This window comes from Salmo trutta, chromosome 22 (genome assembly GCF_901001165.1).
Source record: "Salmo trutta chromosome 22, fSalTru1.1, whole genome shotgun sequence".
NCBI lineage: Eukaryota > Metazoa > Chordata > Actinopteri > Salmoniformes > Salmonidae > Salmo > Salmo trutta.
In genome coordinates, this window is record NC_042978.1 from 2,225,479 (window position 1) to 2,246,046 (window position 20,568).

The window sequence follows — 20,568 nt, forward strand, 5'->3', positions numbered from 1 at the left end:
GACACCCAAATTCACCAGCTTATCTACAAGTAGGTGGGGTTGGATGGTGTTAAAAGCTCTACCTAAGTCAATTAATGAAATTTGCACTAGGCTATTTGCCTTTTCGAAATGTTCGTAGATATTGTTCAGCATGACCAGTAATGCTCCATCAACACCCCTGGTGTCACTGTAGGCAAATTGGTTTGAGTCTAATTGGGAAGACAGACCAGAGAGAATTTGTTTTTTAATTATTATTTAAAAACATTTCATTTGTATAGATATCAGGGCTACAGGGCGTAAATCGTTATTTCTTTTGGCCATTTTTTTAGGTACTGGTACAATCAGCAACTTCTTCCATAAGTCTGGAATTATCCCACTGTTCAGTGGTAATGCGAGCTGGTCTGCGCATGCCTGAAGTGCCTTGCTGCTGACGCCATCTGGACCATATGATTTTTACGGGTTGACACGGTGAAAGAATTGCTTGACGTCATTCACAGAGATCTGTATATCAATAGCTGCTATGCTGTCTATACTGTCCAAGGCCACTTTCTGCTGCGATGTAAAATCACACGTCAAACCTACAATGTCTCTTTGGTTTGTTGCCTGTGATGGTATGTAGTCCTTGCCAGGCTTTCTTACTGTCCTTGAAAAGGTTTTCTAATTTGTCTTTGTATGTGGCCTTGCACTCCTTGATTTTGCTTTTGAGTTGCCTTGGGATATTTCCCTTTCCTCTTTACTGCCACCTGCTTTAAACACTTGTTTTTTCTGGTTGAGGAGTTCTTGTAATTCCCGAGTTACCAACGGTTTATTATTGGGGAAGGTGTTGACTTTAAAAAAAAATTGTATTCCACAATCTGATCATAATGAACAGAAATTATAATGAACACGATGGGAGACATAAAGCTGGTTTCAAGCGCAGGGTGCAGCAGGTGTTCATTTGTAAAGGCCCACAAGAGGAGGCTGGTAGCTGGGTCCAGGGGCAGGCAGAAGGTCATACACAGGGGGTCCAAAAAGGCAACAGTACAGGCAGGGAAAAGGCTAGTAACGTTGTCCGGGAGATCAGGCAATAGGTTGATAACAGGAAATCCAATAGGCTAAAGTACAGGCAGGGAATAAGCAAAATGCGTTGTTAGTGAGGCAGGCCAAAACTATCACACAAAGGGAGGATTAAATTATAGGAAACCCAGCGCTCCGACTAGACGTGTGTCACAAAACAAACAATACCTCACAATGATGGGGTGCAAAGAACTGAACTAAATAGTGTGTGATAATGACATACAGGTGTGTGAACAGGTGATCAGAATTCAGGTGATTGGGATCTGGAGAGTGAGCTGCGTTCAAGGGATCTACGTGTTTGAGAGTGTGAGTTGGAAGCAGATATTACAGAAATACTTCTTCATACAGGCCAGATTGCATCAAACAAACTGGTTTACCCTCAATTCAAACTTTCAGTAATTACAATAATTCCCTACTTCCTGCTATGTATATGTGAACGCTGATTGTACGTCAGATTTTGTAGTTGTCATGGCTTCGGAAATCACTATTGATGACAAAATAATTTGCATGCAGTTGTACCTGTGGGTGTTTTGGTTGTTGTAACCAGGGCGAAGTTCAATGTGATTTTCCTCATGTAGTGTGCCTTAAAAAGAAAGGTTCACCTGATTTGAATGTTATATCGTATTGGTGCATCTCTGAGTGATGTTTTATAATTTCCTGGGGTCATTTCATGTTTTCATGTGTATCTGAGCTATTCACCTTTCAAGCAGGCCTGTATGACGCGTTTTACATCATATGATGCAAAACACGTCATACCGGCTGGTTAACTCATTTATCTTGCTTTGAAAAATACCCCCCAGAGATCCATTCCCTATGTAGGCTGGCGAGTATCAGACCTTACTGCGGGAGGCATCAGAGACAATTTCCCATAATACCGTATTAAGCTATTCCATTTCCTCCTAGGACATACCTCTTCCCATATTGCTGTTCATCGTTTCAATAGTTCAGCAACTGCAAAGTCAAATCAGCAAACTCAACGAACATTACTATTACCACTCCCACTGTCCAAAAACTGATTGAATCAACATTGTTTCCACATCATAAAATGTTTTGAAAATAAATGTGAGGATGTTGAATCAACATGGAAATATTTCAAGTTTTCACGTTCACGTTAGTTGACAACTCAACCAAATGAAATCAAAACTAGACATTGAAATGGCGTCTGTGCCCAGTGGGCTACTACTATTACTACCACTACTACTAATACCATTAGTGCCAACAATATATATTTTTAAATGTTATTGCCACCATGGTTGATGAAAGTCTGCTTAATACTTACTTTACATGAATGAATCCTGAGCTAATTAATAAAATGTCCTTATTGAGCTGTGAAACAGCGAGGAAAACAAGACATCCTTCAGGCGCAGTCAGGCTGTCTTATATAAGAACACTGTTTATCATCAGCCCATGTTCCTGCTTCTCCCTGACTTGTTTAATGTTTACCACCAGTGAGATGTTTTATTTATTAGTTTTGTCATAAAGTTATTTTTTCACGTGGATTTGGCCTGCTCATGCATGCGGTATGATTGTTGAAATTACCATCTTATTACTTCAATAATTAGGCCAATGAAGACCAGATATCTGTGTCATTTATGTGTGTAGACAGAAAACTGACATGCTTTATTTTGTGCAATTAATTAATAGACAGCATGATAAAGTTTCTCTAGCGGCATCAATTAATACATGAATGATTTTAACAAAAAGGCCAGGCAGGACAACATTTACTCAGGTTTCTCACTTGTTGAAAAGACTCCAACAAGTGGGGTAACTAGAGAGTGTTAGAAAGATTCTTGAGTCAGGGCTCGATCATCCATTTCTTAATGACATTACTCCAGGGGCTCTGAGTGGATGGACCACACAGCAAAAGCAGACTCTACCCCCGTGCATGCCTTTACCATTTGACGGTAAGCTAATTCACTTCTGTCACATTATCATGTGTAAATCAATATAATACACACTGACCTGTATGGTAAAACGGAATATTTCTTCAAATAGGGATGAACATAATATTGGTGGCATGGATTTTGTGTGCGTAGCCTCACACATCGAACCATAGGGGGCAATATGGAATTTCCATATATCCTAAGTGAAGACACTGCATGATGAGAAATTGGAGAAAAGAGAGCAAACTTATCCCTGGAAAAAACAGTGAGTCAGCGATTTGAGGACAAGCCCAAAACCCAACAGCTGTAGTTCTTGGCAGCAGATGATGAATTCAAATGAACTCTTTTACCATTCTTTTTTCTGCTGTCAGCCATGGAAAGGAAAGGCAATCAGGCAGGGGATCTTAAAAGGGCCCACTCAATTCATATCTGGGTTGTTCAATCACTATGTATAAATGAAATACATTTTACTGTATGTTTCACTTGGTTAACTTCATCTTCAGTGTATTGAGTAAATCGATATTATAGTATATTATAGTATTATATAGTAGTATATAGTATTAGTATTATATATTATAGTATATCAATATTTCCGGGTTTGGGGTCTTATTGAAAGTGAAAGACGCCACGTTGTCAACGATGATGTGTAGGTAAATACATCTACACATAAAAAAGAGTGCTGTCACTGACTGTCAAACTCTGAACTGGGCTTTCTACAATGCTTATTCTGTCTGCCAATGTAGTGACCACTAAGATAGTCAATCATGTCAATGATCCATCATAGGAGAATTGACCTGGCATCTCTCACACTGCATTAAACCTTCATAAGTCATCAACTCACACACATTAGGCCTTGCACTTCCACCATCATTTGACACTAAACCTGAAAGATGAGAGTGAAATGAAGTGTGTCAAATGCGGTTGCAGTAGACTCTAATTCCAAATGCATTTCCACAATGCAACTTATTTTGGTGAAACATCACATCTTACTCCTCTTAGCTTTTCATTTTCTCTTGTCACACATAATATTGTTTGACATCGACAACGTTGTGCTAAACAGTGGAAAATGTATGATTAGAGAAGACCTTAAATTCATCTGTCTCAGATTTTATTAGAGGCATCGATGGTGTGCCAAGTAATTTCCTGATCAACCTTATTTTATCTCAAGGCTGCCCTAGTCTCTGGGCAATGTGCATTAGAGACTGGTGGCATTACAAACATTATTAAAACAATCTGTCTGGTGAGCTCTTTGTCTTTCTCTCTCTGGAGTATGTACACACCACTCCACATATTTAAAATATCATTTTAAATGAGACTTCAGGAGGCCCTTAAACATGAGCTTGATGCAATTGTGACAGCTATAACTGAGTGTTATAAACAAACCTTAGATTACAAGGCACAATATCTTTGTAATGTGCAATTTGACATTATTACATCTGCATGTAATAACACAATTTGGTAGGCCAATGTTCAAATCATACAATAGAAATGCAAATGTCAATGGCGAAAGTGCCATTGCTCTGTATTTTGAATATTAGGTAAGGAGTAAGTGTCACGTGGTATCCAGAGCCATCAGTGAGAGGCTGTGGTGTTGAATTGGTATTAATGCACTTTTGGTGTGGCTAAAGCCACCATTTTCCAAGACATTCAGAAGAGGGGAAAATTTGAAGGTCACCTTGTCCATATCACCTTTTCAAAGGCCTATATTATTGTCCTATTATTCTCCTCACTGCTTTTCTTCTGTAGAAAAACAACATTTTCCTTCAAGAAACATTTTCCTTCTCTCAGGAGTAAATATGAATACAACTGCATCATGCCATTATGGCTACACAGAGCCATCTGCTTCCTCTCCTAGACTGTGTGCGAATGGTCAGAAAGCAACGTTGCTTCCTACTGACAATGATAGAATGACAAATACCTTAATCTAGAGAAAATGTAAATTATCAGCCGACTGGTGGTCTGCACACTCATCTCTGGGTGGAAAGCACCCATTAATTTCTCTGAAAACATGAGAAACAATAAATTATTTTATGGAAACATACTTACTGTATGCCTAAAAAGAAACGCAATGAAGTGCAGTGAGGAAGAGTGGCCTATGACTGTATTATATTAGAGTTCACTGCCTGCTGGGTGTCTAGTGTTCCTCATCCATCAGCTCTTGCCCCCGTGCCCCTCTGAGCTCTAAACATAGCCGAAGGAACATTAATAGATACTTATAAACATTAAATGAGACCCCAGGTCATTGACTTTGTGTGTCTGCAACAACAACCATTTGAAAAGCTTTTTAAGTTAGACAACCTCTAATTAGTCTCCAGAGTTCTCTTTGTATTTCTCGCTTTCATTCCATGGTAGCCTATCGTTTGTTAGGTCTCAGACACAATAGTAACGAGCAGGAGGTTGCACAGGAAAGTTAACAACTCTTCTCTTATCAATATTAAAGTTATTCATCAGGAGATGTGCTGTGAGGCTATGAAAAGTCAACATTGATCAAACTTTAGGCATTGAGGGCTGAATACTAACTGGAGGTAGGCATGCATCGCTCAAATGTTCATGTTTAATGATCTGCTACTGACATCATTGAGTCATAAAGTCGGAGTTACGCACTAATTTCTAAAGGTAGAATTTTGCTGTCCGATATGGGAAAGAGCCAACATTTTCATTGGCTGGAATAGCCTATTGTAACATAATACTGTATGAGCTGTTTTGAAAATAGAATATTTATCAAATCTCCAAATGTCAGAAACTCATGAATGTAACCTGTCTGTATTACTTCTTTCAATGAGATTCGATAATGCTCTTTGCTGAGGACAGACACAATCGATATGGCAGCCATCCCAAGTATGGCATTTGAAGACAAATTGTAGCTTCTCATGAATAGAAGCCCCAGGAAGTGGACTGCAAGCAGAGGATCATAATGATCAAAGTGAAATGTTTGTCGACTGAAATCAATAGCATCAGGGTACCTGGAAAGTGCTATTAAAGATCTTTATCGATTGTGCCGCTGTAGTTCAGTTACCGTGGATCAGAATGGCAACCATGGTAAATGTTTTCCTTTACCAGTTGTTATCCCTTATTGTGGGTTTACTTCAAATGTAATCAAGTCAAAACTGTGTTTTATTTATTTTGTATGATGCTGATTACACCTTAGACAATGATGGGGTTGGAGCCATGGGGTCACAAGTAGAACTGAATGGATTACGGTTTGATGTATTGAAACCTTCAGAATACAACAAAGATTACACATGATCACAGATTTAATAACATCAACAGTCCTTGCTAGATACAATAACACATCGTCATTTATATACTGCTTACACTCCAACCAGTCCTCTCCACATCAATTGAGACTTTATCTTGCTGTGCTCTGCATCCACCCGGGTGAAATTGGCAAAGTTGGATGAAATGTTTTCATCTGTATGGAAACTTTAGCTCAACTGGGGTAATATATCCCCCTAAATCCCAAACGTTAATGACCACTGTGGCACAGAGGGCTGCTCTGTTTTTCACCAGATGACAGATTTTTGGAATTCCCTGGATTCGCATATGCACCAGAAAAGCAGTTTTCCGACCTCAGTTACAGGAACTGTGTAGTAACTCATTAAAGCTGGTCACTGATCGAGTGTGACAGACATGAAATCTGACACATGGCACAGACCTCCGCTATGCATTTCATCCTGTTCCCAATATGTTTGAAAAATGTCTCTCTGCATTTGTAATACATATTTTGTCTCTGAAATAGTATTTTATTATCATTATTATCAACTCACGAGGGTAAATATCTTTCAATAACTTTTAAGTGTCAATGGATGAGAAGTTAAAAATATGGCCCAGATGGGTGCTTTCAACGCGACCAATTATTACATGAAAGTAACTGAGAACATACACTTCAATGTAGCTGCTATTTGTAGCGTTTGTCCTTATTTGGCTCTATGTTATGTATGCCAAGATTTACCTAATGTGGCATACATGTTTTATTTGCAACTTGGCAATCAAAGCCATCAACTTTATAGTTGTGTTTTGTTTCTAAAACAAAATGATGTACCAATGACATTACCACAGGCACAGGACGAGTCAAATAACAGTAGAAAATATCAATATGCCAGAATATTGTAAGTCAAGACCTACTGCATGCGTATTATCAATACTACAATACAACCATAACAACAATACCTCCAGGAAGATCAACAAAAGATCAGGCACACAACAGTTCAGTTGCTGATACCAACTGGTCTTTGAGCCCCAATGAAAACAGGCTGTGGAGTATAAACAACTATAGCTGCCGTTTCCCTTGCCTTTTGCCCTCTCTGCACTGACAGCTGCTTCCTAACGAACCCCAATCTTCCCCATGCAGACCTTGTGATAATGAGGCTCTGCCCAGAAGAACAGGGGAGCAATGTCAACAGCTTCAAGCTGACCTCCTGAATGGGTTACTTCCCCCTACTCACTGCCAGAGCACGGCCACACTGCATCGTTTGGGGTGGAAAGCATATCCCCGCCTCAAGGACTAGCCCATGTCCAATACTAACCTGGAGCGAGTAGAGGCAATATACTTCATACATACACAAATAATACATGGAAGACCATTGAAGGTGATCTATCCTTGTCATGGAAAAGAGACTGTATAAGGAACAAGTAAATCTTGGCTTAGGGAACAGCCTGTATCCAATACAAACATAGACCTAGAAACATCTACAATCGTCACAGCATGGAGAAAACACTTAAAAATGCCCTGTCACCCTTGCCTTAAGGAAAGAGAAGTTCACAGAAATCCTACATACACAGACAAAAACATAAACACTTCATAAAGTGGCGGCGAGAAGTGAGAGATCCTGTTAGTCTTTTCTTCAGCAGTTCTACAAACACAACATGAATCACATTGGTTAAGCTGCTGCTATCGACACAGGCTCCCTCTGTGATGAACAAGTAAACTAATCTCTCTGTGTTTAGAGACTGTGCAGGAAAATAAGAGCAGCAGAGGGATAAATGGACATAAAACTGAGCAAATAGGGATTTTCTACCCGCGTTCTTTGGTGAAATTAAATTGCCGCCAGGGACCACAATAGTCTTACAGAATTTAATTAAATCATTCCATTAAAAAAAGGGACAATGAATAATGCAAACGACACAGAGCCTAAAACATTTGTTGATGACTACATTAATTACAAAACAAATTTGAGTGTCGGTGTCTACTCTTTCACATGTTTGGTCCATGGTACGGCATGTGCAATTCATATCCCATTCCTGCAGTCAAATGACCTCGTGGCCTCATCGGTGGAATGCTCTTAAAATTGTTCAGAAGTTCATAATTAATCAACATAAAAAATGTTTTTACTAAAAATCCGGTGTTTCTGTGGCAAACGATTTTGTTATATTTCAGTCTTCTGTGATGTATAGAAAGTGTAATATTGGGATGCAAAATCAAAATTGAATAGATTTCAACTCTATATCTGACATGGTACAGGTGTCTTCTTTTGTGTAAGTCCAATGTAGATTTGTTTAAGATTTGTTGGACCTTGATATAGGCCACTGCAGTAAAAGGTTAACAGTGACGTGCAAACTCCATTAATGTGAAACGTGTGAGGAGAAGCAATCCATATTTCAGAGAACAGATGTTTCTAGAGAAGTCAAGACAAAGGAGATGATTGTGGACTACAGGAAAAGGAGGACCGAGCATGCCCCCATTCTCATCGACGGGGCTATGTAGAGCATGTTGAAAGCTTCAAGTTCCTTGGTGTCCACATCACCAAAAACTATTGTGGTCCAAACACACCAAGACAGTCGTGAAGAGGGCACGACAAAGCATATTCCCCCTCAGGAGACTGAAAATATTTGGCATGGGCCCTTAGATCCTAAAAAAGTTCTACAGCTGCATCATTGAGAGCATCCTGACTGGTTGCATCACTGCCTGGTATGGCAACTGCTCGGCCTCCGACCGCAAGGCACTACAGAGTTTAGTGCGTACAGCCCAGTACATCACTGGGGCCAAGCTTCCTGCCATCCAGGACCTCTATACCAGGCGGTGCCAGAGGAAGGCCTAAAAGATGTCAAAGACTCCAGCCACCCAAGTTATGGACTGTTCCCTCTGCTACCGCACGGCAAGCGGTACCGGAGCGCCAAGTCTAGGTCCAAAACGTTTCTTAACAGCTTCTACCCTCAAGCCGTAAGACTCTTGAACAGCTAATCAAATGGCTACCCGGACGATCTGCATTGCCCCCCCAACCCCCCATCTTTTATGGTGCTGGTACTCTCTGTTTTTTATCTATGAATAGTCACTGTAACTATTCCTACATGTACATATTACCTCAATTACTAATCGGTGCCCCCGCACATTGACTATGTACCGGTATCCCCTGTATATTGCCTCGCTACTGTTATTTTTCTGCTGCTCTTTAATTATTTGTTACTTTTATTTTTGTATATCATTTTTTTACTTAACACTTATTTTTCTTAAAACTGCATTGTTTGTTAAGGGCTTGTAAGTAAGCATTTCACTGTAAGGTCTACCTGTTGAATTCGGCGCATGTGATGAATAAAATTTGATTTGAAGTCAGTGAAGTACCTCTTCATAAGGATCTATGAGGGCTTTGTTTAAGGTATATGGAATACACAATATACTGTAGCTACAGTACGTGAATCTGCATTCAATGAATGGGGTCTCACAGGTTAAAGTAAACTACCCTGACATGGGCTCTGGGAAAGGCATGGCTTGTTTGCTCAGCTAATTACGTACAATATAATTTGTCATCTCAGGAAATATCAAGCCTTTATCAATTATTGATACAAATACAGGTCTTGTTAGGTTTACTGAGAGAATATTTTAGGAGCAACTGGTGCATAACCACAGCACAGGAGAGAAATAAAGTACCCCTATATGTTAAAAGGTTTCTGTGATGAGTAAAATACCACTATAACAATCACAACAAGAGGGCAGGTGTACCTTTTGTTTCTTACTTTACACATTTCCCTCACTGTATACATTCATGTTGAGTAGCATACGGAACTCAATGTGAATTCTTGGAGCTTAAGAAAAAAAAAATGCTTTTCAATTATCCCTGATACCTGGGTTCTGGATTTGATTAGGGGCTATTTTAGGGCTACTGGTTTCAGTCTCAGTGACTAGGTTTACACAAGGAAACCCAATTCTAATCTTGTTTTCACTATCTGGTCATTTCACCAATCAGATTAGCTCTGAAAAATATCTGATTTTTAAAGATCTGATGTGATTGGCTGATGCAAACACTGCAATTAGTGGTCAAAATATCAGAATTGGGCTGCCTGTGTAAATGCATCCATAGATTCCAGCAGTGTTTGCATACATACATTTCCATGATTCGGTGGCTCTGCAAACCCACTTCCCCCTGTGGTCCCACTAATCATTCAGGCCACATAAATTAACATGGCGTTCTCCATCAATAAACTCAAATATATTTATAAAAGTCTACTGTATACTTACGGATTTATTGCATTCGAACTTGTGCAATCAAAACAATATGCACTGATTAACAGGTAATTAGTAAGTTGTACTCATGATGTAAAGGGTAGTACGTCATTGTATTTGTTTTGAATCTCAAAAATTGACTGTATGCTCTTGTAAGCACAGCTGGAATCATTCAGAAGTGAATCAGAGAAATCACCAAAGAAATTGGTAGGAAAGAAGGTACTTGGTAGCGTTTGAAATTCACTTCCAAAGACGTTTTTGTACTTAGTGAGAGGAAAGAGCCGGAGAATGACCATTGAATCAGCATTCCAATTTAACCCTAGCCTAGGTAACACAATTTACACCATCTTCTCCATTAAAAAAACATTATAAGCCTCATAGGCCACTTCCTCTCTGACACAATAACATGCCCCTTTCTTTGTGGTACAGACATTTCTGTATGTAGAATGTACCATGTAAGAAGATTACGGAGGAAAGTAAAGCCCCTCTTGTTGATTTTCAAACAGTTTAGAACCACTTGAATTAGTGATAAATCCTGCTAGACCGGCCCATGAGCAGATGTGACAAGTTTAATTATTGCCCCCTTACCAGGAAGCTTTGCAGGAAGCTTGAAACATATGGTGCTTTACGCCTCCATCCCGGGCTAGAAATGTTATTGGAAAACGGACATTCCCTGGAGCAGTGTAATTCTGGAGCACCAGCCAAGAGTAGTCGGACTGCTTCTTCAGTGATTCAAAGTTCCCAGAGTTCCAAAAACCGACTGGCAGCCAACTATCTGATCAATCTGTTACCATCTAATTTAATTATTAAACTCCAGATTTGTCTGGGGCTTTCAGAAGCCAAACCACACAGATAACACTGGGTTTACTCATCCAGATTATCTTCTTTCCAGACTGCAGCTGGGTCTCATCTTGGAATGGTAGAGCTCAATCATTTCCCGTTTATATGAAATCAGCTTAACATACTATATGTCTAAATACAGCATGGATTTAAAATGTTGATGTGTGGAAGCAAACATTCTTCAAATACATTCAAATTCTTCCACCGTGAAACAAAGGTGAATTTAAGACTATAATGCATTTAGACACATACATTTTCTTCAGTTCTTAACCACTATTAACAGTTTCAGAGAAATTCCAATCTAGAATAGCAACATTCTTGGAAACGTTTCCATTTAGTGCCATCGGCTGGTGATACACATATTGAAACATTATTTTCCTGCAAAATGACGAACATCAAATCATTAAAGCTACACTTTCTAATGAAATAGTTGCATTTTTATTTTGTCATGATAATGGGTTGTTGCTAGCCTGATTGCTGTCTCTGTTCAGCTATTACATATTAGTATTTGATCGTGATTCGATAACCCTTCCAGCTGTGATCCTTATCACAATGTTAATGCAAGGGACTTGCTTCCATTCAGCCACAAGAGCATTAGTTAGGTCGGGCACTGATGTTCGGCGATTAGGTCTGGCTCGCAGTCGACGTTTCACTTCATCCCAAAGGTGTTCGATGGGGTTGAGGTCAGAGCTCTGTGCAGTCCTGTTCCAGACCATTTTTCCTCCTCCAAACTTTACAGTTGGCACTATATATTAAGGCCGGTAGCGTTTTTCTGGCATCCACCAAAGCCAGATTCGTTCGTCGGACTGCCAGATGGTGAAGCTTGATTCATCATTCCAGAGAACGTGTTTCCATTGCTCCAGAGTCAAATGGTGGCGAGCTTTACAACACTCCAGCCAACGTTTGTCATTGCGCATGGTGATCCTAGCCTTGTGTGTGGCTGATCGGCCATGAAACCCATTTCATGAAGCTCCCGACAAGCAGTTCTTGTGCTGACTTTGCTTCCAGAGGCAGTTTGAAACTCGGTAGTGAGTGTTGCAACCGAGGACAGACGATTTTTACGCGTTACATGCTTCTGAACTCAGCGGTCCCGTTCTGTGAGCTTGTGTGTGGCCTACCACTTTGCGGCTGAGATGTTGTTGCTCCTAGGTATTTCCACTTCACAGCACTTACAGTTTGGCAAACTGACCTGTTGGAAAGGTGGCATCCTATGACTGTGCCACGTTGAAAGTCACTTAGCTCTTCAGTAAGGCCATTCTACTGCCAATGCTTGTCTATGGAGATTGCATGGCTGTGTGCTCGATTTTATACACGTCAGCAACGGGTGTGGCTGAAATAGCCAAATCAACTCATTTAAAGAGGGGCCACATACTTTGGTATATATAGTGTATTTACATGCCAAGAATAATAGAAAATGTAGCAAGTTTAAAGCACATTTTCTGAAATTCTACACATTTGTGACTCATTTCAGGAAACTAGGCATTTGCCGCACGTCACTACTTCACAAGACAGGCATTTGAACGTAAACGTTATATCAGTTATTATTTAAACATTCATTTTTTGGGGCAGAAATGCCTTCTGGAACATGTGAACATTTATGTGCCTTAAAAACAAACTTGAATGCCATCTGTGAATACGAATACAATTGTTAAATTGGTTTAACCACGGAAAAACTAAGGAACCTTCCCTTTAGCTATGATTGGCTGAGATAATGGATGGGCTGGACATGCCAAGAGATGAGTTCAGATTGGGCTTCCATGTAGCATACTTCTGTTTATAACATGAGCTGCTCAGTATGTGTAGGTAATCCTTTCTAACACAGCTTTTTTGAAAGATATCGCGAAAAACAGCAACGAAGAAGTTGAGCAAGTTTAAAATCAGTGGAATTCCCGGTGGAATTGATTACATCCGGATTACATCTTCAAACTAAGGGGAACCATGGCATCTGTGACAGAGAGGGAGAAGTGTTCATTCATGTACACTGGTAAGAGAGTCTAGCTGGCAAAATGTTTTGATATTACAGTGCATTCGGAAAGTATTCAGACCCCTTCAGTTTTTCCACATTTTGTTTCATTACAGCCTTTTTCTAAAATTAATAAAATAAATATTTTCTTCATCAATCTACACACAGTACCCCATGACAAAGTGAAAACAGGTTTATAGAAATGTTTGTAATTTATTACAAATAAACAATATAAATACCTTATTTACATAAGTATTAATTAAGACATTTTGCTATGAGACTTGAAATTGAGCTCAGGTGCATCCTGTTTCCATTGATCATTGTGAGATGTTTCAACAACTTGATTGGAATCCACCTGTGTTAAATTGAATTGATTAGACATGATTTGGAAAGGCACACACCTGTCTATTTAAGGTCCCACAGTTGACAGTGCATGTCAAAGCAAAAACCAAGCCATGAGGTTGAAGGAATTGTCCATAGAGCTCAGAGACAGGATTATGTTGAGACACAGATTTGGTGAAGGGTACCCAAAAATGTCTGAAGCATTGAAGGTCCCCAATAATCACAGTGGACTCCATCATTCTTAAATGGATGAGGTTTGGCACCACCAAGACTCTTCCTAGAGCTGGCCGCCTGGCTAAACTGAGCAATCGTGGGAGAAGGGCCTTGGTCAGGGAGGTGACCAAGAATCCGATGGTCACTCTGATAGAGCTCCAGAGTTCCTCTGTGGATATGAGAGAACCTTCCAGAAGGACAGTCATCTTTGCAGGACTCCCCCAATCAGGCTGTTATGGTAGTGTGAACAGATGGAAGCCATTCCTCAGTAAAAGGCACATGACATTGATGAGGGGAAAAAACAAATTAATAATTTTTGGAATAAGACTGTAAAGGGGTCGGGGGTCTGAATAGTTTCCGAATGAAGAGGTCTAAATACTTCCCGAATGCACTATATGTTTCTAATAACAGGTTAAAGTGTACTGTTAACGCTAGCTGGCTGACTCACTAGCTAACATTACGTGTTTGATCTGTGTAGTAATATTATTTGTATCTCAGAAAACGATTTGCATTGCTAGTTATAGCCTAATGTTAGCTAGCTAGCAAACACCAAACCTAGTTGGTTGAATTTAGTTACCTGCAGATTCATGCATCGTACTAACATTATGAGTTGGGATTATGGATTAATTGTTTAGCTAGCTAGCTACCTAGCTACATGTCTAAACAAAAGACTCCACTATGGAAGTAACCATTTCACTGTACAGTTTACACCTTCTGTTTCCTGTGCATCTGACTAATAAACTTAGATTTGCACCAAAGTCAAATTAGGATATAACGTTAGTCATACATTTCTCCGGTAGAATGCCCTGCTTTTATTTCGTCACAATCACAACCATAAGCTATTTTCTGTAAAGTACGCTATCCCCATTCCGTACAAATGTGCACAACCACGACATACAAACGAGGCTGCAAAGAAAACTAATGGGACTGAAGCGACAGTATTGACATCAAAATCTGGGGTGTAAACTACCTATCTATTCAAGCGTTGATTGACATGGTAATGGCTCTATAGTATTGGAGAAAAGTTGAAAAAACTCACCCCTCCAACGCTGTACGTTACATCGTGACGTGTCATGGCGTAACGCACAGCACGCATAAAGCAACTAATTCTGTCTTACAGCCTCTCTCCACCAGCTCTAGCACTTCTCTCACCATTTAAAAACAAGAAAGGGACAGGGACAGGGTAGGGGGGATACCTAGTCATTTTTTGCGTAATCACTGCAATCTATCATGACTCTCAAAAGCTGTTGTTTAGTTCTGAAGATCACTTTAGCACCGCCCTAAAAACCCGATTCAAATTTGACACAAACCTTTAAATAGGTATGTAATGAAACATTATATAAACTCTATGGTGTTTTATTTACATTTTAGAGGCGATAAGGTGATAAGTTGAACAGATCGAGTGAAAAAAAGCCGTTTCCCCACACGACATCTCTCCTTCTCACTATCACGCATTAGGTTTCGCTTCTCCACCCACCATTTTTTAAAAGACTCAACGGAGCTCATTGCCTTCTTAAATCATGCAGAGATGGGCATCATGAAGGTCTCGTCAATGATTTTGTTGGAAAGGGGAGAAATTGTGCTTTACAATGGTATTGATATTACAGTTGACCTGGAAGTATTACGTTTTTTTGGGCGCTAAAATAAGGTTAATTGTATGGACCAGCGCGATGTACAACAGTGAGTTAGTTTACGTTAATTAGCTCGCCATTAAATTGTAAATAATGATCATGATGTGAGTTTATTTTCCTGTAATAATGAATACAAATTTGCTAAAGTTAATTTGGACCTTGTCAACTATAATATGGTCATTATTTGAATTGGCTAGCCAGCTAAATTAATGTTAGCTACCAGGCTGCTGATGTTATGCAGCGTGTCATTTTTGTGTTTAGATTTTTTCATAACTACAATGACAAGTTTGATGTCGGATGACAATAGAATGTGCATGATGTCACTGCGACAACTGTATACAGACATGTCGATAGACATAGTATAAACCAGCCTTTCGTCTTTAAATCTGTGGTTGTTTAGCACATGTCCTCTCGTGAATCCTTAAAGAGATGGGTGGGGCTAAGGCTTTATAGGGTGTGAACGAGGCTGAATGGGTGTAGACAAAGAAGAGCTCTCCAGTAGGTGTACCAAAAACTTCAAGGGCCATTTTCTCAAAAGTGGGGTTACAATTTTAACTTTGAAAGCGGAATTACTTTCCCATTGTTCCTCAACTGTAATATATGTATCCCATTTTCTATCTCTGAGTCTCTACTTTTATGCAATGTAAAAAAAAAAAAAAATGTAAAATGTTACTACAGTACATAGGACCAAATCCAGGTGGTTGGTTACATTTTTCCATGGGGCAGAGAGATCATTTTCCAGTTTTAAAACTAATTTCATGCCATTTTATTAATTTTTTAATGGGGTTGAGAGGAAAATGTGCAATTTTACAGCAAATTTCATGCAGTTCTACAAATTTTGACATGGGCTGTAAAGAACACTTTGCAGTTTTAAAGCTAATTTCCTGCAATTCTACATATTTTACCATGACTTATGCCATCTTCATATGATATCTGAGTCACTAACAAAATCAATGGGGGCCACGGCCTCTGGGCCTAGTCAGTAATTCTGCCATGATAGCAATCTATAAAATGTTAGCTAAAATGGGCTAATTGAGTGAATGTCAGTGACTTACATACAAAAGGAAAATTGGTGAAGTGTATTCTACTTTCTTAACTGACAGTGAGTTGAGACCCCAACTGACTTAAAAAATGTATGTTTTTTGGTTGGGGGCCCCCTAGCGGCTGCGGGGCCCTAAGCGGCTGCTTATGTTGCTTAAGCCTAGAAACGGCACTGGGTGCAGCCTATTTACATTCTAATTTTACTGGGTCTTTGTTAGTAAGCCTGTCTTCACACAGAACTGTGAAAAGTCCATTTTAGATTTTGGTGAAATTAAATTATGTTGGTTCGCTAAAACATGCTGCAGGAAACAAAATCTCCTCTACTTTCTTGGACTAGGCTGGAAACACTTTGCCTTCAGACAAAATAATTTAATCCTCGAAGTGTACATCAAAGCTGCCCACGGGGTGATGTGTCTCTTCACATCTGCCTTACATGCCACAGGAAGCAGACATTCAAATATCCAGCAAAACTATTTTCTCCATATGTTGACACAACTGTGTTGGAGTGAGAACGTTGTGTGGAAGCAAGATCATACTTGCATTGGAGTCAGAAGACCCATTCTTTAACTATATCCCAAGAAAGAGACAGTCAGAGCCGCTATTAGTTGAAAGTGAAATGCTTAAAAGGCCTGTTGCTAAAACGTTTACGTGTTTGCGTAATTTCAGTTTATGTAACACAAAAAGCATTGTACCATCTAAACCTCTGTGAAATATATTTTCAATAAGCAAAAATGTCATATTTTTTGCTGTTTGAAGTTGGTGTACAAAACCTAAAGTAAAAAGACGCAAAAAGTAATCATAGTGCTCATAGAACAGCTGTAGCATTAGCAATGTCTTTCAAAGGGAGACCACTCACAAATTCTGGTGATTTTTGTCAATTCTGACAATGAGTCTGAGTATGAAAGTAAAGAATCAGACTCTGACAGTGGGAGTGAGGACCTGCTCCTCCCAACCCTGTGGCCATTGAGTACCCTGAATTTAAGGAAACCTTGCCCACCGACAAAGTCCCAGGTCCCTCTAAAGATGCTGGTGGTGATGGTGGCAGACCAATAGTGGGTGAAGTACGGTAGGTCTGCGGTAGCTTGAAGGCTGCCAGCCATTTCACCCCTCCTGACCCTGCTGTTAGCTTTGACGAGTTCCAGTCTGGAGTCCAAAGGCCCTTGCCATCTCCTTCTGAGGCAAAGTGCTTCAAACTGTTTCTTACAGAGGAGTTGGTTATTGGAGGAGGCCTTGGAGGTACAGGAGGAGAGAGCCAGGAGTGAGGGGGAAATGTATACCTTCCTGGTGACAGTCCTGAAGATATCCCTAAAGGAATACTGGAGCACAGATCCTATGTTTTCAAGTCCCTTGTTTGTTTCTTTTCCCAAGACCGCTTCCTAGTTCTGCTGCGATGCCTGCATTTTGTCAACAATGCTACCGCCAACCTAAATGACCCCTAACACAAAAGAAGAAATGCTCAGCCTGACATCTGCATTTGGTCAGACCTTTATGCTATAAAAGGACTGACAATTGTTCCAGATTTAAAAGTTGCATCACACCGCAGCACAGCTTGCAGGATGCTGCGCAATGTTATGGCATGTTGGAGTCTATGACATCATAGTATTTTACTGTCAGCCATTGTTGTCATTGATGCTAGTTTGACCACCAGAGGGCATCTTTGAGGGTGTCTTTATGAAGCGTGTTGCTGCTTGCTTACTTTTCCAAATAATCCTACAGAGGTCCATGCAGACCAAACGTTTTGATTGCTATGCCCTATCCGAAAGAAAATATTCCAAAGTTTTTAATTAACCTAGTTTTGCCAAACAACACAACATATTTTACAGATGGTCTCTATTAAAAAATGTTGTCCAAGAATAACCACAGCTCCATGCCTACTGATTTCAATCAGCAAATACCAATTTAGGGAAAATACCATTTTTATTGTATTCTGTTATATTACATCATATTCCTATTATAAAGGACTGGGGACTATAAGCATGTGATGTCTGCTAAATGAACAAGTTAATTTCACTGACATGGCGCAGCCTCAGCTACTATAGCACATGGTGCTTTGAGGATGAAATGCTCAGAAAGTTTTAGTCTTTTGTGATATTTATCTCAATGTAGGCCTACTGCTAGTGTAAAATACACATATTTAAGAAAAGTCAGGGACAGGTGGGTTCAAGGTTTTTGTTGAAGTTAAGTTATTGAAATGACATGGAGCTGTAGGTCTAACAGTCCTGTTTACTGTAGCTGTTTTAGCATAACTTACATATTGGCATACAGGGCTACTTCAATATACAGTATAACAACCAATAATTCATTCATTTGTGCATGTCATCACACAGCATACAAGTCATACATGAATTGAAATACATTGAAGCATTTTAGTTCTAAAACAACATAACAAAAGGGAGAATTTAGGTATGTGGGACGTGACCGTCCCGCCTGCGGGACACACTATTCAACAGCCAGTGAAATAGCAGGGCGCCAAGTTCAAAACAACAAAAATCTCAATTCAAATTTCTCAAACATACAACTATTATATCCCATTTTAAAGATACACTTCTCGTTAATCCAACCACATTGTCCGATTTCAAAAAGGCTTTACAGCGAAAGCATAACATTAGATTATGTTAGGACAGCGCCTAGACAAGAAAAACCACTCAGCCATTTTCCAAGCAAGGAGAGGCGTCACACAAACCAGAAATACAGCTAAAATGAATCACTAATCTTTGATGATCGTCATCAGATGGCACTCATAGGACTTCATGTTACACAATACATGTACGTTTTGCTCGATAAAGTTAATATTTATATCCAAAAACCCCATTTTACATTGGCGTGTAATGTTCAGAAATGTCTTGCCTCCCAAAACTTCCGGTGAATGAGCACATCAATTTACAGAAATACTCATCATAAACGTTGATAAAATATACAACTGTTATTCAAAGAATTATAGATACACTTCTCCTTAATGCAACCGCTGTGTCAGATTTCAAAAAAGCTTTACGGCGAAAGCAAACTTTGCAATAATCTGAGTACAGCGCTCAGACATCAAAACAAGCCATACAGATACCTGCCATTTTGGAGTCAACAGAAGTCACAAATAATATTGTAAATATTCACTTACCTTTGATGATCTTCATCGGAATGCACTCCCAGAAATCCAAGTTCCACAATAAATGTTTGTTTTGTTCGATAAAGTTTATCTTTATGTCCAAATACCTCCATTTTGTTTGCACGTTCAGTCGAGTAATCCAAATGCACTGTGCTCGCGCAGTAAGTCCAGACGAAAAGTCAAAAAGTTATATTACAGTTTGTAGAAACATGTCAAACGATGAATAGAATCAATCTTTAGGATGTTTTTATCATAAATGTTCCATAATATTCCAACCGGACGATTCCTTTGTCTTCAGAAATGAAAAGGAACACACCTAACTCTCACAGAAGCACGTGATTGAGCTCATGTCATTTTCTCAGTCATCTGATTCCAAGTGCTCTTATAGGCAATAGGCAATCAATTGAAAAATTCTACATCCCTCAGATTTCCCACTTCCTGGTTGGATTTTTCTCAGATTTTTGCCTGCCATATGAGTTCTGTTTTACTCACAGACATCATTCAAACAGTTTTAGAAACTTCAGAGTGTTTTCTATTCCAATCTACTAATAATATGCATATCCTACCTTCTGAACCTGAGTAGCAGGCAGTTTAATCTGGGCACACCTTTCATCCGGACGTCAAAAGACAACCCCCTACCCTAGAGAAGTTAAATAATGAATAAACCGCAACATCAACTAAAGCGATTGAATCACAAATGCATTTTACTGTTTTTAATATGGGCTGTATTAGAGACATTAAAACCTTTTTTGTTAGAACAGAATATATGGTATTGATTATAATTTATTTGTAAATATAATTATATTTGTTGTGCTGTTTATACTGTTAGCAATGTAGCTTAATTAAATTGATTAATATTATGGTGTTTTTAATTCAATTAAAACGAAAATGCATGTTACAGTAGCCTATGTAGGCCTTAGGGTTTCCGCGCTGTACAAAGTGATCGGTTGGGAGTAGGCCTAGGCTCGTAAAGAGCAACATTTCCACAGCCTAATTGTAGGATAACCAATATCAAAATGGAGATTCAGTGAAAATAACAAATCTGATTGATTAATCTAGACCAGTCCCAATTCTTGTATCAA